The sequence below is a fragment of the Urocampus carinirostris genome, chromosome 10 (assembly GCF_059441175.1).
Source record: "Urocampus carinirostris isolate Australia breed hairy pipefish chromosome 10, RoL_Ucar_1.0, whole genome shotgun sequence".
In the NCBI taxonomy this organism is placed as follows: Eukaryota; Metazoa; Chordata; class Actinopteri; order Syngnathiformes; family Syngnathidae; genus Urocampus; species Urocampus carinirostris.
Window position 1 is genome coordinate 36,930,160 of NC_142358.1, and position 18,673 is coordinate 36,948,832.

At 42.0% G+C, this 18,673-nt stretch overlaps 1 protein-coding gene and 1 pseudogene across 1 annotated transcript in view; one reads left to right on the top strand and one right to left on the bottom strand.

Annotated features, from left to right (window-relative positions):
- The window catches only part of cadm1b (cell adhesion molecule 1b), a 722,615-nt gene that overhangs the window by 202,568 nt on the left and 501,374 nt on the right, over positions 1–18,673 (bottom strand). The window lies entirely within an intron of this gene.
- On the top strand, positions 3,875–4,008 carry LOC148358856 (U2 spliceosomal RNA; annotated as a pseudogene).

Below are 18,673 nucleotides of genomic sequence, written 5' to 3' on the forward strand. Positions count from 1 at the left end.
CAGCACTAGTAATAATAGTCTGTGGTTTGCAATAGTCCTTTGAGACTCCTTGTGATTAAGGGCCACAATCACGGCGGCGTTGAAGAGATCCCAAATACCGTAAATTCCGGATTATAGAGCGCACCTGATTATAAGCCGCACCCACCACTTTTTAAGAGGTAAACCGATTATGTACATACACAAGCCGCACCTGTATATAGGCCGCATGCTCCCACATTTAAACATGTAACACAAACACAAAATTAACCCAAACCCGACTTCAAGTCCCGCGATTGAAACTAAATGTCCTTCATTTAAGTCCAGAGTCCAAAAATCACAGCCGGCAAAATGACCGGAAAATGATACCGGCACTTAAGGTTTGATGCAGACCTGCAGAGTCCGGGTCCTGTTGAAAGTAATCCAAGGAAAAAAGTGTATATTTCCAAAGGTAAGGGTGGGAAAAATATATCAGATGAACACGTTGACTCACACAACTCCTTTTTCTTTAACCAACTTTTTACCCCCTCTTCTTTCCTTGTCTGTCCCTCACCTTTAGCGGTCTCCACTTAAACTCAGCACCCCGCGTTTGTTCCGCCCCTCATTTTAAGTTCACCCGTGCAAAACATTTCAGAATAAGTGTGTAAAATATATACAAATAAACAGATTACAAAAATATACAGTTGCAAATACATATTATACATGGGTTACACATATTTACAAAGAAAGACGGTACACCGAGAGAGTTTTCAAAGCTTTAATAATAATAATATAGCTTTGACAGGGCAGTTAATGGTAACAACACTCTAGTCCGCAATTTAAGGTAGTCACTCAAGACAAAAAAAGACCGATTGATTTGCTCACTCTTAACACAAACTACCCAACAGCATATGCAGAGGGTTAATTGTCTGGATGGGTTAATATCATCATGAAAGCAAGCCGCCCCCTCCTCGCGTTTCTTCCTTTCCGACACCTGTTCCCGTTTCCCCGTTCGTACGCTCATAATCACCTCCATCAGCCTCAAAAACGCATCCGGGGACGCTAACCGCATCCATTTGTTTGCGCTGGTAATGTCTTTCCGCGCGTCTTAATCAGACACCTGTGCTCCACACACCTGCCGCCTCGCCAAAAGACGAGAACGAGGCCGGAACGAGACGGAGGCCTTTTGTTTCCCCGCCCGGCTTTATAATCGGCGCGTTGTTTCCAATCTTCCCGCGCCGTTTTTCAATTTCCCATTTCCCTTCTTCTCAGTCAAATCGCTGCTATCAATCAGGCAGAGAGCGGAGAGCCGGAGAGAAGGGAAACACGGCGGCCGTGGCGGCTGCAGCTGCAGCGCCCATCACGGCAGCGGCGGGGGGTGTCGACTTCCTTGATGGAACCGTCTTCGGCCCCGGGCCTCGTTTGTCAGACCGTGAGGGGGGGAAGCGCCGAGGTTGGGAAATCGTTTTCCTTTCGGCGCGACTGAGAAACGCAGTCAAAAAACGGGAACACAACAAGGAGCGGTTTGAACAATAGACTATTGCAAACTACTACTTTTAAGCCATCCCCTGATCTAAAACCGACATGAAGGCAAGGAAAAACTCTAAAAACCTCAACATGAGGAAAATAAAGAAACCTTGAGAAGGGACCGTCTCAAAAAGTTGCACAGACCATCACAGACTACAGACTATTATGACACCATCCCCTGATCTAAAACCTACATGAGGGCAAGGAAAAACTCAAAAACCTCAACATGAGGGAAACGAAGAAACCTTGAGAGGTCATCCCCCTTCGGAGGTGCTAACCACATGGTGTGTGTATGTTGTGTCGCTCATTGCAGCAACTGTAATAAAAGCCTCATCATCCAGTCCAGCCTGAATGTGCAGCCTTGGTGGGACGGGGACACCGTGGTTAAATAAAGATAAATAAAGTTGAGTTTAACTTACTTTTGGAAGATGCGCTTCGAGAGGTAAAAAGTGGCCGAAAAAAAGTGTTCTGACCATTTTGTCAACCGCATCAAGCTTTCTTATTCCACTTTCACTTCAAAAGAAACGGCTCGCCTCTTTTTTACAATTTACACCAACCATATTGAATGGATGCACGAGTATTTTTTTTAATATTTTGTTATTCGGGTACTGTGGGTTCAGAATCATAGGTTTCAATTCCCCTCTACAAGCCAATTCCATTTTGCGATCACCTTCTCAGAAAAAAATTTGCATGCTTTGTATTAAAAAAAAAAAAAATGTTTTATGGAATGATTTACACCGTTAATGAATACCTGGATGTTTTTTTGTTAGCATATAGCATTAGCATATATCGTTTGTTTACATGTGTCAGTGTTTATCTTGTGTTTCAACAAAAACTACACAAATATTTCCATTAACTGCTGATGAAAACCTTTTTTAAAAAATAGACAAAGGAAGGATTGAAAATGGCGTGTATTTCCTTCGATTAGTATTGTACAGTTTTATCAAAACCGTGTCTCTTCTATTTGAATCTTTCTGGATTTATTCCAAAAAATGTTCATTCATATGAACGAGTTGATGAAAATGTTCGATATTGTCTCCTGAGAAATTGTTTTAGAATAGAATATACCTTTCTCGTCATTGTTACAAAATGGTTGAACATATTGTGACAACGAAATTGCACGTGGCACTCCAGTTTCACATTTAACAGTGAGGATAAAAGAAAACAAAGAAGATAAAGGTTATAATTTATACAATATTCACACAAGAAGTGTCCTGACAAAAGACAGAATACAATGGTGTTGTTAGAAACTTAGCTGACTAGCACAATGCTAACTTGACACATAAAATGAGGTTTGCGATCACTGAAATCAGGATTACCGTAAATTCCGGACTATAAGCCGCTACTTTTTCCCCCAAACTTCTAACCCTCCGGCTTATTTAGTGATGTGGCCAATTTATGTAATTTTTCTAACGGCCGCCAGCGACGCTCGAGTACAAAAGGTAAGATTTAGACCGGTGGAATATATGCGTCGAGGAAGACTGCAACTTCTTAGCTTGTGCACAAATTAAATTAGCGTTAACATACCCTCATCATGCAAAATGCAAAAAGAAAGGCACATCAAAAAATCCGCCATCACCAACGGGTCCCGAAAAGCCGGTCTGCTGCGTGACGGAGAGGAGGGCACGGAATCAGGAGTGGATGAGAGTTCCAGCGACAGTGACAGCGCAGTAACGTCTATATGACAAAGTTTCTTTCCGACACTGAGGAAGACGACTTTGATGGGTTCAGTTCTAAGGAGGAAGATGAGGACGGTTTACCGTGATTTTTACAAGTACGGTATGTTTTCTAACAGATCTGTTTACTGTGTTGCAAACGTGTTGCTAGCGTGTTGCTACCAGCCACAGGCCCCGTTTGGGATGAAAGTTATTATATTATTAAAGCTTTGAAAACTCTCTCGGTCTTTTTTTGTAAATATGTGTAGCCATGTATAATATGTATTTGCAACTGTATATTTTTGTAATGTATTTATTTTAGATACCTATTCTGATATGTTTTGCACGGGCAAATGAAAAAGGGGCGGAACAAACGCGGGGTGACGGGAAGTGGGGTAAAGGTGAGACCTGGTTGTGGACGCGGCGGACAATAGTGGATATATATTTTTCCCACCCTTACCTTTGGAAATATACTTTTTTTTTTCCTTGGATTACTTTCAATGGGACCCGGACTCTGCAGGTCTGCATCAAACCTTAAGAATCGGTATCATTTCCGTTCGTTTTGCCGGCTGTGATTTTTGAACTGTGTACTTTAATGAAGGACATTTAGTTTCAATGCCCTTTGATAGCTTTATAACCACCTTTGAGACTCTTTGTGATTAAGGGCTATAAGGCTTTGATGCTAGGTCCTTAGCTTGGCCTTGATGCTAGTTCCTTAGCTTGGCCAGGCTTTAGGGCTAGCTTGGCCTTTTAGCCATACCTCTTGCCATGATCTTTGATTTTTGCATTTCGGAGATGGAATAAGAGCTTGCTCTGTCCACTCCACGCATCGGCCCGGTATTGCAGTACCTCCGGGAACGGTGCATTCGCAATGATCGCAGCAAGGCTTTAGGGCTAGGACCTTAGCTTGGCCTTTTGGCTGAGAGTAAGTGTCCCGGCTCCTAGGCTTTGTAGCGTATTATGAACTGACCGATAACGGATAATGGATAATGAATAACGAAGATAGAACAATAACCCTTAAAAACCCCACATTTAGTTTCAATCGCGGGACTTAAAGTCGGGTTTGGGTTAATTCTGTGTTTGTGTTACATTTTTTAATGTGGGCGCATGCGGCTTATATACAGGTGCGGCTTGTGTAAGTACAAAATCGGTTTTCCTTTTAAAATTTGATGGGTGCGGCTTATAATCAGGTGCGCTCTATAGTCCGGAATTTACGCTATATGCTTGATTTATGAAATAATTCATATTAAAGTGGAATCAATTCTACTAAAATGATAAAACTAGGAGTAAAAGTAAATTTATTGACACAATTAACACCGGAGGGGGATTTTCGTAGCAGAAATCAAAGAAGCCTCAATTTAGGTTAATATAATTTCCCTCTTGCGTCTCCTAAGACAAGACCTCCTCTGGTTCGTTTCCAGTTCGGGACTCCCCAAACTCCGTACGGGGCTTTAAATAGGATGACTCACTAGTTACAAGTTCAAAGTTCAATTAGAGGATGCTCCTTACCTACAATTTTATTGAAGTACTTTGAATGAATGCGGTCGCATATTGGTCTATATGAGTGTAGGGAAGGATCCTGAGAATAAGAGTGATTATGATAAATGATAGTATGTATTTGTAGTAAGTATAATTTCTAGTATATCCGTAGTATACAGAAGACCCCCAGGAGGAGGGGATGGCAAAGAGATATCATTGGATAGCAGGGCATAGAACCAAATGGTACAGGGGTCTCCAACCCTTTTTCAAGTGTGGAGCTACGTTTTGCCACTTAGTAGCTGAAAGGGAACCTAGTTTAATTTGCATTTAAAAAAAAAAAAAAAAAAAAAAAAACGTATCTATTATTGGAAGCACAAAAAGAGAGAAAAATAGAGAGAAGGAAAAAGGAGAGGAATAGAGAAAGAGAGAGAGAGAGGAAGAGTAAGAAAGAGAGTCGGGAATAATACAGAAAAATAAAGAAATAAGGAGGGGAAAGAGAAAGGAGAGAAAGTATTAAATACAACAAAGAAGGAACTGATAAAATAAAAAAAGGAAAACATGTATGAAAGAAGGCATTAACAAAAGTCAAGAGAGAAGAAAAAGAGAAATAAGGGAATAGAGAAGGGAAAATAACAATAGAGAGAAGGAAAAGGAGAGGGATAGAGGAAGAGAGAGAGGAAGAGTAAGAAAGAGGGTCAGGAAGAAAACAGAAAAAAGAAAGAGAAATAAGGTAGGAAAGAGAAAGAGAAAGAAGAGAAAGAATTAAAAAACAAAGAAGGAATTAATTAAATAAAAAAGGAAAAAAGGTATGAAAGAAGGCATTAATTAAAGTCAAGAGAGAAGAAAAAGAGAAAGAAATGGAGAAGGGGAAATAACAATAGAGAGAAGGAAAAGGAGAGGGTTAGAGAAAGAGAGAGAGAGAGAAAGAGTAAGAAAGAGGGTCAGGAATAAAACAGGAAAAAGAAAGAGAAATAAGGAAGGAAAGAGAAAGGGAAAGAAGAGAAAGTATTAAAAAACAAAGAAGGAATTAATTAAATAAAAAAGGAAAAAAGGTATGAAAGAAGACATTAATTAAAGTCACAAGAGAAGAAAAAGAGAAAGAAAGAGAAAAGAACAAGAATGAAAGAAAGATTAAATAGAGAAATGAAACAAAAGAATAACAAATAAATAAAAGAAAAAATAAAGAAAAAGCGAAAGAAAAAAAGAAAAAAATGTTCTATCTGCGTACTTGTAGCAGCAAGACGGCAGAGAAATATGTCAACTCCCTCTCATTGAGGCTCATGGTATGTAAAATAAATATACATTTCTTGACCTCAAAGTATTAAAAAAATGCATGATTATATGATAATTTATACATTTTTGCTTATTTTTCTCAATTCATTTCACATTTTTTACGACTAGAAAGCACTGAATACTAAACAATGTCTCATCAAGTGCAACCCTATTGGATAATGGATTATGTATTTTCATATACATTTATCTTTTTTTCAGTTCATTTTTGTGTAGGGGATTTAAACAGTATATATATTTGAGAACAGTGGAATGTTTTATAAAGACCTCTTTATTTCATCGTCGACAATAAAATACATTTTTGGCAACAATCCATTATCCCCAGTCGATTATTGCTGAACGTTGGGGCATGGGGATCAAATCCATGTCATGCATGGTGGCTCTATTAATACATTATTTCTGCCTAAAATGAAAAGCATTGCTGGGTCTGTCATCCATTATCCCCGGTTGACTGGGTCAGGTCGGGTTCACGCATGAGTCCAAGATCTTACCTCTATGGCAGGCTCTTCACTACCTCGTCTACAATAAACTAAATTTTTGGCTACAATCTATTATCCCCAGTCGATTATTGCTGAATGTGGGTGCCTGGGCATCAAATCCATGTCATGCATGGTGGCTCTATTAATACATTATTTCTGCCGAAAATGAAAAGCATAGCTGTGTCTGTCATCTATTATTCCCGGTTGACTGGGTCGGTCGGGTTCGAGCCCTGGCCCAAGATCTTACCTCTAGCGTGGAGGCTCTTTATTTCCTCGTCTACAATAAACTAAATTGTTGTCTGTGATCCATTATCCCCAGTCGATTATTGGTGAACGTGGGGGCCTGGGCATCAAATCCCTGTCATGCATGGTGGCTCTATTAATACATTATTTCTGCCGAAAATGAAAAGCATAGCTGTGTCTGTCATCTATTATTCCCGGTTGACTGGGTCGGGTCGGGTTCGGGCCCTGGCCCAATATCTTACCGCTATGGCAGGTTCTTTATTTCCTCATCTACAATAAATAAGATTTTTGGCTATGATCCATTATCCCCAGTCGATTATTGCTGAATGTGGGGGCCTGGGCATCAAATCTATGTCATGCATGGTGGCTCTATTTATACATTATTTCTGCCTAAAATGAAAACCATGGCTGTGTCTGTCATCCATTATTCCCGGTTGACTGGGTCAGTCGGGTTCGAGCCCTGGCCCAAGATCTTACCTCTAGCGTGGAGGTACAAATACACACTTTTCTCCACGCCGGCCTTTTTTCATTGTGCTTCCCGATACTAAGACAGGGCGACCTATGAAAAGAAAACAATCCCGGGGCCCCGGCGACATCTCCCAGGTCGACCCGGCGTCCCTTTGTCTGCCGATCGATGCGAATCAAAGCGTTAACCGCGTTCCCAATCGATCGCCTTTGACAAAGACGGCGAAGGCTCCGCGTCACCCCCGTCAAGACGCCTTTGGTGTCTGCCCGACACCATTAAAGAATCGGCGAACGTTGACAGTCCAAAAATAAGGACGGCGGATAGAAATGGCCCATCGTGGCTAAACGAAGCCATTTTGACAGATTTGTTCGGAGATGATGGTAAACAACAAGTCTTTGCGTCCAAAATGAGCTGACAGTCAATCTATGATCACCGCTGCAATTTATTTATTTTTTTCTTCATTTTGCGGCTTTTCATCTCCCAAAGGCTCTAAACACTTTAAAACGTGTCAAAACGATCAAAAGTTCTCATTCTTAGATGGCTAGCTAGTGCTACGCTAAACTTGAAGGATTATTACTATGTATTTACTTATTACAAGCATAATAGCCCAGGTTTAGCGTTGTTGGGCATTCAACTTGAGCGAGGTTGTTGGGGGCGTGTTTTTCTTTTGAAGAAGTGTCAGGGAGCCACTAGGGAGTGCCAAAGAGCATGCAGCTCTAGAGCCGCTTGAACAAAGAAACAGATGTTTATCTAATTTGTTGGTATTTATGGGGAATGTCTTGAGACGAACCTTAGCTAGAGACACTCCCAGAAGCCTGAAACACTACTGTGTAATCGTTCACGAAAATTTGAAAAATTTGATGGAATAAATAGATTATTTTTAGAAAAACTAGATACAATAGATATTATTATTAGAAAAAAGTAGATGGAATAGATACATAATTATCAAAAAAACTGAATAGAATAGGTAGATTATTATTGGAAAAACTAGATGGAATAGATGGATTATTATTAGAAAAACTAGATGGAATAAAAAGATCATTATTGCAAAAACTAGATGGAATAAATGGATTATGTTTTTAAAAACTAGATGGAATAGATGGATTATTAGAAAAATTAGAAAATTTAGATTATTATTGAAAAAACTAGATGGAATATATAGATTATCATTGGAGAAACTAGGTGGAATATATAGATTATTATCGGAAAGACTAGATGGAATAAATAGATTATTATCAGAAAGACTAGATGGAATAAATAGATTATTTACGGAAAAACTAGATGGAATAAATAATTATTAGAAATACTAGATAGAATAGATACATTATTATTGGAAAAACTAGATGTAATGGATTATTTTTTGAAAAGCTAGATGGAATAGATGGATTATTAGAAACATTAGAGTATATAGATTATTATCGGAAAAACTAGATGGAACATATAGATTATTATCGGAAAGACTAGATGGAATAGATAATTATTAGAAAAACTTGATAAAATAGATACATTATTATTGGAAAAAAAAGATGGAATAGATGGATTATTTGTCATGATTACCCAAGTGGAGCCACCTGGGGTAATCATCTGACGCGCGGGAATGCGCTCCCTGATTGGTTTATGTTCCCTTTTTAAGCTCGCTACGCCGAGACCTGTTTGTCTGAGGATTACTTCTGTACCCCGGAAGACTCTCCCGATTACATGTGCCTTCTTGTTGACCTGATTCTGCCTGCCTGCCTCCGATCCGACCTGCTTCCGTCCCACGCTACGATCTTCTCTTCAGTCCCGGTAAACTCGACTTGCTTCCGTCCCACGCTACGATCTTCTCTCCAGTCCTGTTAAACTCGACCTGCCTCAGTCCCACGCTACGATTGGCTACGTCTTCCGAAGTGGTCTTCACGGCGTTGCTGCTGCTGACGTTCGACGGTCATCGCGTCTCCCGCTAACCCTTACGCTTCCCCAAATAAAAGACTTGTAACGAACGCTCTGGGGTCTCCTGCTCTGTTCTGATCCACCCTGACATTATTATCAGAAAAACTAGATACAACAGATTATTTTTACAATATTTACTATACTAGTCATAAATGCACATAAATTAACAACAATTAAAAATAAGGGCTGTGTTATTAAATGTGCTCATAGTAAGCGAGCTTGTACGATGCTAACCTGAGAAGAATCATCTTCTCAGTTTTGCCATTTCAGAAAGGGCACGTAAATAAAAACAATCTTGGGCTGTTCATTAAATGTGCTCATAGTTAAGCTAACCTAGGAGGAATTGTTTAGTCATTTTGTCATTTAACTAATTGAACTTTGATTAAAAAATAAATAACCAAGCTGTGCAATATATGTACTCACAGTTAGCTAGCTAGTACCATGCTAACCTGTTCAGTTTTGTTTCAGATAATGGATGGATGGATACATGTTTATGAACATTATGTTTTGCAAGAGTCTTGGGGAATATGAATAAAAAAATGGATTGAAAAGAAAAATATACCAGTTACTGGATACGTGTTTATGAACAATATTTGTGTCATGATTACCCAAGTGGAGCCACCTGGGGTAATCATGTGGCGCGCTGGGATGTGCTTCCTGATTGGTTAATGCTCCCTTTTTAAACGCGTTACGCGGAGAACTCTTGGTCGGAGGATTACTTTTTACCCCGTTTGACTCGCCTGATTTTCCTGTGTATTTTTGACTTGTTTACCTGATTCTGCCTGCCTCCGATCCGACCTGCTTCCGTTCCACGCTACGATCTTCTCTCCAGTCCCGGTAAACTCGACCTGCTTCCGTCCCATGCTACGATTGGCTACGTGTCCCGAAGTTGTCTTCACGGCGTTGCTGCTGACGTTCGACGGTCATCGCGTCTCCAGCTAACCCTGTACGCTTCCCCAAATAAAAGACTTGTAACGAACGCTCTGGGGTCTCCTGCTCTGTTCTGGTCCTTCCTGACAATTTGGGTTTTGTTTTGTCATGAATTAAATAAATAAATAAAAGAGAAGCATAATTTCTGGTCTATAAGACGCACTGTCAAATTTCTGTCCCATTTTTGGTATTTGTTGTCGGGAAAATACGGTAATCAAGTTAGGCACATGATATGTTAATTATAAACTGATTTGAAAAGTTTTTCTAGTTCAACGGGTCTGGACATTTGGTAGGTTTGGGTTATTATTTTGTCAAAATGTAATCTTCATTTTTTTCATATATGTATGCATATATATCCAATCAAATTCTAACCAATGTCTTCCTCCAGGAAAAAGAACTCACTGCGAATTCACGCAGTGGCGGTAATCTAGCACTTCCCCGCTTTCATTTATTCCCAGCTTGACATTTCCTCCCTTGCTTAGAGTGTTCTCTCATGGCGTGCCAATGGCCACATCATTTAGACTGGACTGGCATGAATATTTAACATTAGCGCTCGGCTCCTAACGCTGGCGGAAAATGAATTATTTTGGAGACGGGAGGGGTTGGCTCGCAGAAAACAGCCTACTCTCAGGTGATAAATCGCTCGGCCGGTTGATGTTGTATTAGGCAAACAAAACAAACGGCTATCCATCACCAAGCCGGTTTTTCCCGGCTCCTCGTCGCCGTGCTCTGTCAGGAATTCTGGCGACTGAACTGGAGATTGGATGGCGCTCTGGGAAAGGCTCACTTTTGCGCTGATGAATGCGAAAATGGCTATCGCGACGGAGTGCTGCCAGGATTGGTGAAAAATGATAATAGAGATTTGTCTATGTTTTACCGGTTGGCTACTCCTCTTGCACTATTTGCGCTACTGTAAAATACTATACATAGCCAAAATTATTTAGTATAGTATTAGCACTCAATACTACAACTCAATACAACATTTTATTTATATCTGTACATTCAAGGAAACTGTGCGGGTCAGATGTATCGACATTTCGTTCTGTATACACGTGTACTAGAATGACAATAAAGTAGATCTGAATCTGATCTCTGATCTGATACCTTGGTACTATCAATCCGTTTGGGATCTGTATTTAAACACTGAATTGTTTGAGTACTGAAACATATTTTCCAATTGGTACTCCATCCATCCATTATCTGCACCACTTATCCTCATTCGGGTTACGGGGGTGCTGGAGCCTATCTCAGCTGTCCTTTGATAGGGTGGTCGCCATGTGCTTCTCCATGTGCTTCGTCTCCAACCGGACTTCATTAGAGAACAAAAGGAGGTCCAAGCGGGTTTCGGCACCAAATTGTTAAAGTTAAAACATATATGAACTCTATGTTGGCAGAATTAAACAAATAAAAACAAGCATTAAGGTAAATACAATGTATTAGCATTGGTGATGGCCCAAACGCCACTTGCCCCGGCTGGGCTCCCGGCCACCCTGCGCGCCCCCGTGTGTCCAGTTCACTTTAGTCACACAGGAAACAGATATACACCGGAAATGCAACTTCAAGATAAAAGAGTACAAAACTGATAAACGTACAAGACACGCAATTAGACTGATTATTGAACCGTTACTTCATGTGTGTGTGTGTGTGTGTGAAAGATTGTTTTTATATTTAGGAATATAAAAACAAGTTATATTCACACAGTGAATTCTGAGAAATGTTACAACCACCTTAGGCAGTGGGCAGGGGACACCCTGAACCGGTTGCCAGCCAGTCGCACACAGAGACAGACAACTCAATTGCTAATTCCCAACTAGGGACAATTTGGACCGGCCAATTAACCTGACATGCATGTTTTTGGAATGTTGGAAGAAACTGGAGTGCCTGGAGGAAACACACAGGAGAACATGCAAACCCCACAAAGGGAGGCTGCGGCAACTGAGCTTGATTCCTGAACCTCTGCACCATGGGGCTGCACGCTAACCACCCAATCACCGTGCCGCCCCAGTAAGAAGTAATGCTATTTATTTGTATACAATCTTACAGATTACAAAATGTCCAACCTATTTCTAAAATGTGAACCTTACCCATCATGCATAGCCCAAAGTATTAGTAAAACATCAATTATTAGAGTATTTTTGTATTTTGAAATAATTTCCTTCTTAAATTGATTGTTGTTCTCAATCATTCTCTAATTTAATTTCCCCCTATGTTCCGGTCTGGAGCCTTTGCTCTGAAAATGCTGATCTACTTGTGATTCCAAGAGCCAAGAAGAAATCTGCAGGTTCGAGAGCGTTCTCCATTCGGGCCCCGGTGCTGTTGAAATGCTCTTCCCTCTGAGATTCGATCTGCAACCTCAGTGGAAATGTTTAAATCTAAGCTTAAAACACACTTCTATTCTATAGCATATGAATAACCTATATTTTATGTTGACAATATCTGTGTATTATTTGCTCTCATGTAGGTTTCAGATCAGGGGATGGTGTCATAATAGTCTGTGGTTTGCAATAATCTGTGAAGTCAACTGTATTTATCTTTATAAAACATATTATTTTATGAAATGTTTTGTTTAGTACAAAACAACATAGGTTACTTATACAAGCCTTAAACATACTTATATAAACCTTAAACATACAAAATTTAGCACTGAAGCAACTTATGAAAGAATTCAACTTAATAACGATCGTCCGAAACCAACTCGTTCGAAAGTAGGGCGGAGTCTGTACAGTTAATCTTGCCGTTCGGTCCACCAAAAAATGAACTGCGATCCACTATCCCCAATCCCATAGTGCTGTGAGTAGGGACCGGCAGAAAGCACTTTTGTAGGGAAGTGTCCCATCAAGGTCCACCTAGAACGAAAGGCACAGTTTGGCTGTGATCCATTGGCCCCGGTTGACTAATGCTCAGAGCAGGAGCCAGCAGTGTTTTTTTCTCCAGCAAACAAACTTCACTGTATTGGCAGAGATCCATTATCTCCAGTTGACTATTGCTGATAGCGGCGGACGAGAGCGTAAATGTGTCTCACATGCAGTTCTTTTTGTCCGTCATTTTAGTCTACAATGAACAGTACCAGTGTTTGGTGAGGACCCGGCACGGCCATAGGACATCGTGATCACATATTACAGCAAACGAGGGCCGGTTGAGCACTTTTTTGCTCCTTTTTGCCGTTCTTTCCACCCAAAAATGAACTGTGTTTGTGCGGCTGTGATCCACTATCCCTAATACCATAGTGCTGTGAGTAGGGATCAGCAGAGGGACTTTTGTTGGGAGGTGTGCCATTAAGGTCCGCCTGGAATGAAAGACACGGGGTTGGCCCTAGTGGACTAACGCTCAGAGCAGGAGTGAGCAGAGTGTTTTTTTTTCTGTTCAATCTGCTGAAGCTTGCCATTGTGGCCCAAACAAAACGAACTCCACTGTATTGGTAGAGATCCATTATGTCCAGTGACGATTGCTGATAGTGAGGGCCGAGAGAGTAAATTTGTGTCACGTGCTGGTCTTTTTGTCTATACTTTTAGTCTAAAATGTAATGTACCTGTGCGGCCGTGATCCATTATCCTGATCGACTATCCTGAGCAAATTTTGGTAGGGCCTGGAGGCTGTTTTTTGCCGTTCTGTCCACCAACAAATGAACTGTATTTGTGGGGCTGCGATTGACTGTCCCTAATCTTATAGTGCTGTGAGTAGGGACCAGCAAAAGGCACTTTTGTTGGGAGGTGTGCCATTTAAGTCCACCTAGAATGAAAAACACTGTTGTGGCTGCGATCCATTGGCCCCTGTTGACTAATGCTCAGAGCAGGAGCCAGCAGAGGGTTTTTTTTTTATCTGCTGAAGCTTGCCATTGTGACCCAAACAAAACGAACTCCACTATATTGGCGGAGATCCATTATGTCCAGTGACTATTGCTAATAGTGGGGGCCGAGTGAGTAAATGGTCTTTTTGTCTTTTTTTTTTAGTCTAAAATGTAATGTACCTGTGCGGTCGTGATCCATTATCCTGATCAACTATTGCTGCAAGCGGGGGCCAGCAGAGCGAATGTAAAAATGGGGCCGAGGGTTATTTTCACACATCCTGTGGGATTCTGGTCCACATTAACCGTAATACACGGGGGTTGCAGTACAGTGATACCTCAGTACTCAAACAATGCTGTATTTGAAGAAATCGGCATTTGACTTAAAAAGCTATCGCAGTGACCCTAAGGTGTTAATCTTCAGGAGAGAGCAAGCCTGTTTTATCTTCTTCTTTAGACCTGCACTTCATTCTGGGGGGGGCGAAGAAATATCCAGCCTGAAATGAGATGTGGTCCCTCTCAAACACAATCGGACCGGTGCCGATTGACTGAACAGGATGGAGAGATCGGGTAAGGGGGTGGAGTGGGCGGCGGGGACACGGCACGGCCGTGGGCCATTGTGGACACAAGATGCAGGGTGAGATAGGAGGGCGAGGCGGAGAACCTGACTCTCCGAGATAGTCCGACTTACCGGGATTGAGCTCGGCGGAGCTAAACCGACAGAGAGCCTGACTTGGGTGGCTCTGCCTGTCTTACACCCCCGGGGGGCCCGGGTTGATATATTATGGATGTGCCGTGCGGCTCAGATGACAGTTTTGCCGAGACTGGAGTCGGAATGCACGCGGTGAGAGTTCAGCATCTTATTAAGTGTCGGGGGGGAGGCAGGTGAACGCGTTAGCGGCTGTCAAACGTGACGTGCGTTAAAAGAAACGCCGGTGCCGAAGAAGCTGCTCTCCGAGACCGACGTGAAAGGCGGGGAAAGGTCTCTTTGATCGTTTCCCACCTATCAGTCCGCCGCTCTGTGGGGACCGGCAGTTACCGTAAATTCCAGACTACAGAGGGTACCAGATTAAAAGACGCATCCGCACGTTTAAGAAACCCAACTTTGTTTTTGTACGAACTGAAGTACATTTTAAGCTGCAGGCAGAAAAATGAACTCACTCACGTCTATTTCATGGATTTAAAAAAAAATCAGCAGGGAAATATCTCATCTCATCTCATTAGCTACACCGCTTATCCTCAGTAGGGTCACGGGGGTGCTGGAGCCCATCCCAGCAATCATCGGGCAGTGGGCAGGGGACACCCTGAACTGGTTGCCAGCCAATCGTAGGGCACACAGGGACAGACAACTTGCTCGCTCATTCACACCTAGGGACAATTTGGACCGGCCAATTCACCTGAAATGCATGTTTTTGGAATGTGGGAGGAAACCGGAGTGCCCGGAAGAAACCCACGCAAGCACGTGGAGAACATACAAACTCCGCACAGGAAGTCCGGGAGCTGGATTTGAACCCACGCAGGAGGTTCCCAAGACATGAACTGTGCCGCACATGCGCTAACCACTGCGCCGCCGTGCTGCAAATGCTAATAAAATAGAGTACCGTATTTTCCGCACTATAAGGCGCACCTAAAAGTCTTATTTTTTTTTCAAAAGCTGACCATGCGGCTTATAATACAGTGCGCCTTATATATGGCTCAATATTAAATCGCAAGGTCTCGCAACTTACACAACAGCCGCCGACTCGATTTTCCCCCGAACGTGGAGTAGTCCGCGGTGTATGCTGGGATTTATATAACGGCGTTTCATTAACTAACCAATGTGTCAATCATCATTTGAATTGATCGCTATTGGCTAAAGTTGTTCGGAGCCTCGGATAGGCTAGAGGGCCGAAACAAAGCCTGCAATTGGCCGAAAAAGATGTGTCAATCATCAGTTAAATCGATCGCTTTCGGCTGAAGTTATTCGGAGCCTCGGATAGGCTAGAGGGCTAAAACAAACCCTGCAATTGCCCGAAAAGGATGACTGAATAGCAAGCTTGCTAAACTACGCCATAAAGAAACATGTTTCATTAGTCTGTATCTGTAGATATTTTACTCTCCTGGATTTACTTCACTCACGGTTGTAAGAAGACGATGGTTACGTATCATTATTGAACGTGAGAACTTAGGTGAGCTATGCGGCTTTATATTTTCCCGTATCTTGTTTTAGAACGATCTTGATGTTGCTGTGATGAGTTGAGTGAATTGAGTCTTTTCTCTGTGTTCCAACTCCGATTACAGTATTTTCCGCACTATAGGGCGCACCGGGTTATAGGGCGCACCCCCAAAAAATAGTTTTTGGTCCTATATCTTCCATAGATAAGGCGCACCGGATTATAAGGCGCTACAATGGGAACGTGGACAAAACAGTCAGATAGTTCAGTCAAACTTATTACCCCCTTAACATTCCGAAATCTTGCAAAGAAGCAATTACGTGTCGTAGACTCGTGCGGATGCGGTGTCCGTACGATGTCACTCAAATGCATCATTCCAAATATCATTCGGAAGGTTAAAGTCTTAGGATTCAAGAAATGCCAACCATTCCTTAGTTTCTATTTTCTTTTTTGCTCGCACCTTTACTGTGCATATGACAATAAACACTTGGAATTGAGTTTAATTTAAAAATAGACACTCCATTCCATCCATTATCTGCACCGCTTATCACAGAAACATCGAGTTCAGTCTGAAACAAGATACAGGGAAAATATATAGCCGGAGTAGCTCACCGAAGTTGTTGCGTTCAATAATAATGTGCAACCATGGTCATCTTATATCCGTGAGTGTAGTAAATCCAGGAGAGTAAAATATTTACAAATACAGTACCGAATGGGAAAATACTGTTTTCTCTATGTCGTTAACCCAACGTACTATTCAAATTCATCTTTTTCGGCCAATTGCAGGCTTTGTTTTGCTGCTTTAGCCTATGCCAGCCTGTAAATGATAAAAAGGATCCGCCCCCTTTACCTCCAAATAACTTTAGCCAATAGTGATCGATTCAAATGATGATTGACACATTGGTTAGCCAATGAAACACCGGTAAATAAATCCCAGCATACACCGCGGACTACTTGGCGTTCGGGGGAAAATCGAGTCGGCGGCTGCTGCATTAGTTGCAAGACTTCGCGACTTAATAGCGATCCATAAATAAGGCGCACTGTATTATAAGGCGCATGGTCAGCTTTTGAAAAAAATAAAGGCTTTTAGGTGCGCCTTATAGTGCGGAAAATACGGTACGTTAAAAGAAATGGCGGTGCCGAAGACGCTGCTCTCCCAGGCCAACGCGAAACACGGGGAAAAGGTCTCTTTGATCGTTTCCTACCTGTCAGCCCGCCCTCCGTGGGGACTGCTTGTTTCCTACTAACACTTTAGGGGAGGGGAGAGTGATGCCGGCGTCGAGGGGGTGCATAACCATGGCGACCGCTAGTGTGGGCTAAGTGCATGTTTAATATACTATATTTGGATTCTAATTAGCCTTAGTGACGGGGAGGCTCGCGGTGGTCTTCAGTCACGTAATCGGGCGGGTTTTGCGTCCTCCTGAGGGATTTGCCAAGGGTACGTTTACATGCAGGAAGATATCCGATTGGAAACGGAAAATTGACAGTGTTCCCACATAGGAAGCTATGTAAACACACCATAATCCAAATCAGGCCCGCTAAGGGATTGAATCCGGCCGGCGAGACAACACTTAGAGAAGCGCAGGAGAAAAACAAGCTGCAGGTTGAAATATGTCAACTTGATGTTGCTAAAGCCAGGTGCCTCGAACAAAGACACTGTATTTGTATTTATTTCTCTCTATCTCTCTTTTCACCCCTTTTCTCCCACTCTCTGTCTCTTTCACTCTCTGTGTCTCTATTTTTCTCTTCCTTTGTTGTTCTTTGTCTCTTTCTCTATCCGTGTCTTTTTAACTTTATTTGCTCTAACTTCTTTTTTCCTTTTCTCTCTTTTCTCTTTCTCTCTTCCTACCCTTCGCGCTTTCTTTTCTCCCTTTTCTCTTCCTACCCTTCGCGCTTTCTTTTCTCTTTCCTCTCCTTCTGTCTTTCTATTTCTCTTTAGATTTCTTTCTTCCTCTCCCTTTCATTTCCCCCTCTCTCACGACTTGTTATCTCTTTTGTTTCTCAGGCTCTCTCTCTCTCTCTTTTCCACCCATTTTCTCCCACTCCCTGTCTCTGTCTCTTTCACTCTGTGTCTCTATTTTTCTCTTCATTTGTGGCTCTTTGTCTCTTTCTCTCTGTATCCTTTTAACTTCATTTGCTCTAACTTCCTTTTTTCCTTTTCTCTCTTTCTTCGCGCTTTATTTTCTCTTTTCTCTTCTTCTGTCTTTCTATTTCTCTTTGGATGTCTTTCTTCCTCTCCCTTTTCCCCCCTCTCACGACTTCTTTTTTTATCTCTTTTGTTTCTTACGCTCTTTCCCTCTGTCCCCTTTTTCTTTCTTTGCCCCGCCCTCTATCCTTTTCCCTCCCTCTTTCTCTTATTTCTTTATCCCTCTGTATCTATCTCTTTGGGCGGCAGTAGCTCAGGAGGTAGAGCACTCGTCTTGGGATCAAGGGATCCCAGTCCGAATCCCGGCTCGTCCGTGTTACATGTCAAAGTGTCCTTGGGTAAGACACTGAACCCCTAATACCCCCAATAAGCAGGTTAGCGTCTTACATGGCTGCAATACAAGGGAAATGTGAAGAAAACTGTAAAGCGCTTTGGGAAGTCATTGACTTGAAAAGTGCTATATAAATGCAGATCATTTCATTTTCATTTCTCTTTTTCTTTCTCTTTAATCTACTAGTCCGGCCCCCGACAGAATGTTTGTTCTATCGTGTGGCCCCCTGAGTTAAAATGAGTTTGACACCCCTGCCCTAGCGGCTGTTACGCGACAGCAGATTGTTTCAGATGGTTCTTCTCATTT